Source organism: Nuphar pumila, chromosome 6 (assembly GCF_984573655.1).
Source record: "Nuphar pumila chromosome 6, dmNupPumi1.hap1.1, whole genome shotgun sequence".
Taxonomy (NCBI): domain Eukaryota; kingdom Viridiplantae; phylum Streptophyta; class Magnoliopsida; order Nymphaeales; family Nymphaeaceae; genus Nuphar; species Nuphar pumila.
Window position 1 is genome coordinate 101,889,910 of NC_143254.1, and position 6,847 is coordinate 101,896,756.

At 39.9% G+C, this 6,847-nt stretch overlaps 1 pseudogene across 1 annotated transcript; it reads left to right on the forward strand.

The window, feature by feature from the left end:
* The first annotated feature begins 346 nt into the window (after window positions 1-346).
* LOC149835443 (putative CCR4-associated factor 1 homolog 7 pseudogene) lies at window positions 347-1,844 on the forward strand (annotated as a pseudogene). Its single transcript, XR_016432323.1, has one exon. The product of XR_016432323.1 is annotated as a putative CCR4-associated factor 1 homolog 7 pseudogene (transcript).
* The last annotated feature ends 5,003 nt before the right edge of the window (window positions 1,845-6,847 follow it).

Here is a 6,847-nt window from a genome sequence, read left to right on the forward strand (position 1 = left end):
CTCGGTTCGTCTCACCCGAAGTTTGTTTGTGTTCGGTTCGTAACTGCATTCCAAAAAAGAGAGGCCGCACACCATCTTATTATAAACTTTTTTAATAAAAAATTTGACAAAACGTGTCCCGTGTCTTTTTATCGTGTCTTTGTGGTCTTGGCTAGGGCTCTTATGGTTATAAGTTACAAACGTTTTTGAATTACAAATTTTTATGGAGATACGGGTCTCTGTTATTTTTTATTAACTGGATATGATCTTGACAATAACTCCGCCCAATAATTTTTTTTGAGGGAGGCGGGCGCTTCGTCACTAGCCACTCCCCACTAATAATCAGATCGATCCCCACCTTCCCCTTCCCTCTTCCTTGTTCCTTACCCAAAAAGATATCAAAGAGAAAAAGGAGAGAGAGAGAGAGAAAGAAAAGGTTGAAAATTTTAGAAACCCTAAAAAGAAAGAGCAAGCTATCTGCCCAATCAGATCTGTGCCCATCTCTTCCCCAATCTTCCCATTAATCATTCATTCATCCTCATCTCTTTCTCTGTGGTTTCAATCTCCACCTTCATCGCCATGATTCCCTTCATCCCCCAACGTCCGATCTAGGTTTTCTCCTTTGTGATCCTCCCCTATTCTCCACCACAGGATCCTTCGAGCTCTAGGGTTTCTTCCTCCTTCTCTTCAAGCACCCATCGGGGATCAGATCTCAGGAGTTTCGATCTGGGGTTAGGGGTTAGGGTTTTCGTTGCGTGTAAGATCGGTGGCTGGTTTCCTTTGTTGCCCACCCACCTTCTAGGGTTTCCTCTTTTCGCCTTTCTCCGACGAATCTGTTTCTTTTTTTTTGGGTGTGGGTGTTGGGGGGTGGATTATGTCGATCCTTCCGAAGAGCGATTCGATCCACATCCGCGAGGTCTGGGCGGATAATCTGGAGGAGGAGTTCGCGCTGATTAGGGAGATCGTCGACGACTATCCCTACGTCGCCATGGACACCGAGTTCCCGGGCATTGTCCTCCGGCCGGTGGGGAACTTCAAGACGAGCTCTGAGTACCACTACAAGACCCTCAAGGCGAACGTCGACATGCTCAAGCTGATACAATTGGGCCTCACCTTCTCCGACGAGTCAGGCAACCTCCCCACCTGCGGCACCGACTGCTTCTGCGTCTGGCAGTTCAACTTCCGGGAGTTCAACGTCGCCGAGGACGTCTACGCCAACGACTCCATCGAGCTCCTCCAGCAGAGCGGCATCGACTTCAAGATGAACAACGAGAAGGGAATCGACGCGCAGAGGTTCGCCGAGCTCCTGATGTCGTCGGGTATCGTCCTCAACGACTTCATCCACTGGGTTACCTTCCACAGCGGGTACGATTTCGGGTACTTGCTGAAGCTCTTGACGTGCCAGAACCTGCCAGAGACGCAGGTGGGCTTCTTCAACCTGATCAAAATGTACTTTCCGACCGTCTACGACATCAAACACTTGATGAAGTTCTGTAACAGCCTCCACGGGGGATTGAACAAGCTTGCCGAGTTGCTGGATGTCGAGAGGATCGGAATTTGCCATCAGGCGGGATCTGATAGCCTGCTAACCTCCTGTACGTTTAGGAAGCTGAAGGAGTCCTTCTTTAATGGGTCGACCGAGAAGTACGCGGGTGTATTGTACGGTTTGGGTGTGGAAAATGGGCATTGAGGAATAATAATGATGAGGAATGAGAAGAGGGGATTCAAACCAACAAAAAAAGAAAAAAGAATCTAACTTCTGATTGCATGTGCAGTGATGAATTTCCCATTCTCTTTCTATTGTATACTTTTGGAAAAAAGCAAGTTTGCTTCTCTCTAGTTATGAATATTTCCTTTTTCTCTTATCTTGTTGGAGTAGTTTGGTGCATCTCTATTTGCCTTTTAATTTTCATTTGATCGTCAAAATTTTCTGTGCGAAATTTAGAGAAGCGTTCTGTTCTTTCCTGAGACAGTAGTGTTAACAGATCTTTAAGCTCGATGGAGTAACAGCCCCAATTGTGCGTTTCTACTCCAGAAGAATTCTAGCACCATTTGGGTAATGACATACTAGCATTCAAGAACGACTAGTGTGAGTAAGGCACGAATGTGATCCCTCTTGCACGTGTGGAGACTCTGATAGCTCGAATTTAGGAAGAATAATTTTTCTGTAGTTTTTTTCAAGCCAATGAGGGTGCTCATTGACATGGTCTTTTGGAGAACATGAACAAAATTTCCCAAGTTCTGCGTGTGAAGTTTCCACTTAGGGAGACTTTTTTTCCTTTATTCTTTCTATTTCCTCCTGATGTAAAGAACATCTCAGGACATTCATCATAGGATGATTTGCCTGTGTTAGCTTTTCTTTAATACTTCTTTGTGCAGCAGGTTTTATCATTCTTGAAACCGTGCTTTCGTATTAAACTGACAGTTTGACTGGCATGGGTACATAAAACATTTGGATCTAAGAGGGTCTTCTTCCCTTCTATTTATGGCTGGCATCACTAGTGTTGATCTTTTTATGTTAGTGAGTTTAATTAACCAAGTTCGTCAAATTGCTCACTCATCATCAGCTGTCCTCACATCATGATTAGTGCCTGACCCAAGGTTACCCGAAGCGCCCATAGACATCATGCTTCCCCGAAAGCGCGTTTTGGAAGCAAGAAACATGATGCTTCCGAAACGTTAAGGGAAGCACCCTTTTTAAATAGGAAGCGAGCTTCCCAATTTGGTGGAAGTGAGCTTCCTCTATAATGGGAATCAAGCTTCTCTTTTGATGGAAACTGATTTCCAACTCTGGGAATCGTGTTTCCTTGTATTTTGGGGTTCAAACAATTTTACCCCTTAATTGTTTTTTACCAAAAAAAAAAGTTGATGTTTTAAAAAAGGCAATATTGTCCTTCATGGAAATTTTTGTTAAAAGGCAAGGGAAGGGAAAGGGAGAGGGTTTTTAGTGTTTTTAGGGTTTGTGAGTGGTCTCTCTCTCTCTCTCGTTCTCCAGCAACTTTGACATTGCTTTGGCGACGACGACTATCTCCGGCTTTGTCAAACATGGGGATCAGGTACGCCCTCCCTTTCTCTCTCGGTCCGTCTCTTTCTCACTCTGACTCTCTCTCTCTGGGTGCTGTTTTTTTGGATGCATTTGAAATTTTCTTGGCTGTTTTTTTCTGTTTTCTTGTAGTGGGTGCGTTTGAAATTTGAATCTCTTTCTCAATCTGGTTCCAATTTTGCTATGTGATTTTGCATTTTGCTTGGATTTGTGGTTAATATGTGCTTGGATTTTGCTATGTTAAATTTCGTTTTGTTGCTATTTATTGGTCATGTGATACATGAAGTGCATGTCTTTTTGCATTTCACAAGTCGAATAGCTGGATTTTCTATGATGGTGGGTACCAATTATGCATTTGAATGAGATGAATGATTCTGTGCTTGGATTTTGCTATGTTAAATTTCGTTTTGTTGCTATTTATTGGTCATGTGATACATGAAGTGCATGTCTTTTTGCATTTCACAAGTCGAATAGCTGGATTTTCTATGATGGTGGGTACCAATTATGCATTTGAATGAGATGAATGATTCTGATGCTTAATTTTTTTTTTAATTCTTGTGCTGGTTCACAGGATATGTTAGAGCATACCATGGAGAAATTTTCCTGAAACATAAATTTTGTTGCTACTGAAATTTTTCTGAAACATGAATTTTGTTGTTGTCCATTCTTAGAAGCATTTTGCAAATTGTAAAAGTCTGCAGGATTTATTTGTGCAAATTATATAAGCTGCAAAATGTGTTCTTGACTTGTTGCTACATGTTTTACATGATTTTGAAACATGATTTTTTCTTGATGTATTAATTATTAAATGCTTGGAACAGGATGCATTTGTTAAATGGTTGCACTTGCATATATGATTCAGTTTTGATATTAATAGATCAACTTTAATGTTATCTACTCATGTTTTATTTTGTCAATGATAACATAAATTTTATATTTTGGTAAATTAAGAAAAATATAATTGCATTTTCACTTATTGTTCGATTCTTATTTGCTTCCCACTCGAATCCTAGGTCGCTTCTCTCTTCGTTTCCCCTTCGAATTTTGGTTTGCTTCCGGTTCGATTCCTAGGTCGTTTTTGGTTCACTTCTCTTCTCGCTTCTGAGACGATTCTCGGTTCGCTTTTAAGTCGTTCAGCGCTTTCTGCTTCTTAAAATTTTAGAAGTGCCTTGCTTTTTGCTTATGCTTCTTGAATCGCTTCTCTCTCCCGCTTCCTCAACTGACAACTTTGGTTTGACCTGATGTTTGCATCTGGTGGTTTTTATTGGTTAGAGTTGTTGGCTTCTCGCATGCATGATTTTCCACTTGCATTTCCTTTTTGTGTTTTTTTCTCATCAGCAACTCTATGTGCATGGTTTTGTGGATAGCCTAAATTTATACTGATGCCTCCATGGGGAGTTGTGGAATTTAAGAGAAAATTGATACTGGGGGCAGCATACACATGTTCACATGCACACAGAAAGACTTACATATCTTCTTGGCACGAAAACAACGATGTAGAGGTGGTCTTCATGGTTTCAAGATGTAGATATTGACTGTGGGTTCTTTCATGTTAGAAATGATAGGCCGGTATTTCTCTTCTTTAGGTTTCCATCTTTTCTGTTTTTGGTGAGATTCATAACTATGTTCATTGGCGGTAAGGGCCTACTTGGGGATGCTGACATGCCCCTACGTTTAAGGGTTGAACACAGATGAAAGTCAACACTGTTGTAAATTTATGGTTATTTCTTTTGATTGTATCATAGGTGCTATTTTCATTTTTATGTGTAACTGGTGGCCCCTTGTAGGTTGTCAATTTCCAGTTGCTTTGCTCTGGTTTATAATGAGAATTTGTCAGAATAATCAATAATATCATTATCACAAGATTCACCAGCTCATCCCTGTCTTAGCGGTCAGGCTCCTGCAGGTTCAAGTATCAAAAACTCAATACATATGTTAGTATTTGAGAGGTATGTTCTCAGAACTTTCTCATGTTAATATTTCAATCTTGGAATAAAACTAAATATTCAGTTGATTTTTCCTTTTCTTATGTTTTACTAAAACACCAAGATCTCATTTGAGAACAAATGAATGAGAATCTCTCAGATATTCCATTTCTAGAAGTTTGCAAAAAATGACGAGAATGTGTACACACACACCCAAAACACACTTGCATACATTTTTATGTCATTTTCACAAACTTGTAGAAGTTGTGCTCTCTTAGAAGAGAGATCTTCAGTCAAATCCTAGCAATTTTTACTGTCTACTTGCCTTCTTTTGCATATGTGTATGTGTGTATAGGTGTGTGATAAAACTGAATTTTGTGTAACCTTCTTCCTTTTGAAATGCATGTAGTTTTCATGTTGCTCCAGTTATGCATGTATTTGGTTGAAGTATGTGATGTTTCATATACTCTCTCTCTTTTTCATGCTTTCTAGATATTCTTGTGGTTATCAAGTGCTCTGTAGATTGCCATCGATGATGGCGTTGATAGATAATGTGATTTGTAGGCTTTATGTTTGTACCATAAGCTTATGTCAACGGAAATCCGAAAAAATAAAGCTAGAGTATGAAAGAAAGCAGAAGAGGATAGGAGTATGTAATAATGTGTTTCCTTATGTTAGTCAGTATGAGATTTGGTTGTCTTGTAAGATAATCCACCAGATTGGAACAGCCTTTGGACATAATCTCCAAGCTTGATTATTTGAAAGGAAAAGAAGAGGTAGAAAATACTTGATGGAGAAGATTTGCCATGATCTCTGAGTCTAGTGTGAATTATGGAGGCATGTTTGCTTTGGTCACAGGTGTGGATGAACATCACAACTGAGAAAGAAGCTGTGATTGCTGTCACAAGGTCAATCTTGTGACCAACTTTCACAAGATTCAAGGCAAAACACAATTACAATCACAATTTGTGCTTTTCTCATGTTTCACTAACCTTGAGAAAGTGTTGTGATTTGAGATCACAGGATCTTGAGAAAATCCAAGAATCACAGGGCATTGCTTTATTAGCTATGATAACATAACCATAATATATTAGTTGTAATGATTAATAGTAAGTTACTATTATAGATCTGCTATTGCATGACCAAATGTGCATACTAATTCTAGAAGGAAGCAGCCACCTGTGGAGAGAGAGAGAGAGAGAGAGAGAGAGAGAGAGAGAGAGAGAGAGAGAGAGAGAGAGAGAGATGACTGCACAGAAAACTAAATCACGTCACTTTAGATTAGGGCTTCTCTCTATATTAAATAGAGAGAGGCAAAAAGGAAAAATTACATCAAGTCCTTATGAGAACAAAATTTCAGAAAACCTCTAATATAAGAGAACTTAACCTAAAACCACCTATTCTCAACACTCTCCCTCAAGCTGGAGCATAGATATCAATCATGCTCAGCTTGTCACAACATTTTGAGAAATTTGGCCTAGCAAGAGGCTTTGTAAACATATCTGCAACTTGGTCTTCTGACTTTAGGTATTTGGTAGTGATATGACCAGCTTGAATCATATCTCTTATATAGTGGCAATCAACCTCAATGTGCTTTGTTCTCTCATGAAAGACATGATTGTTTGCTATATATGTTGCCGCTTTGTTATCGCACATCATGGTCATTGGAGAGGAAACCTTCACCTGGAGATCATGAAGAACAGTGCGAACCCATATCAATTCAGCAGCTGTTTGGGCCATCGCCCGATATTCTGATTCTGCACTCGACCTGGAAACCACATTTTGTTTCTTACTTCTCCATGAAATCAAGTTGTCTCCAAAAAACACACAGAATCCTGTGATAGACTTTCTATCTACTACAGATCCAGCATAGTCAACATCAGAATAGGCTACTATCTCC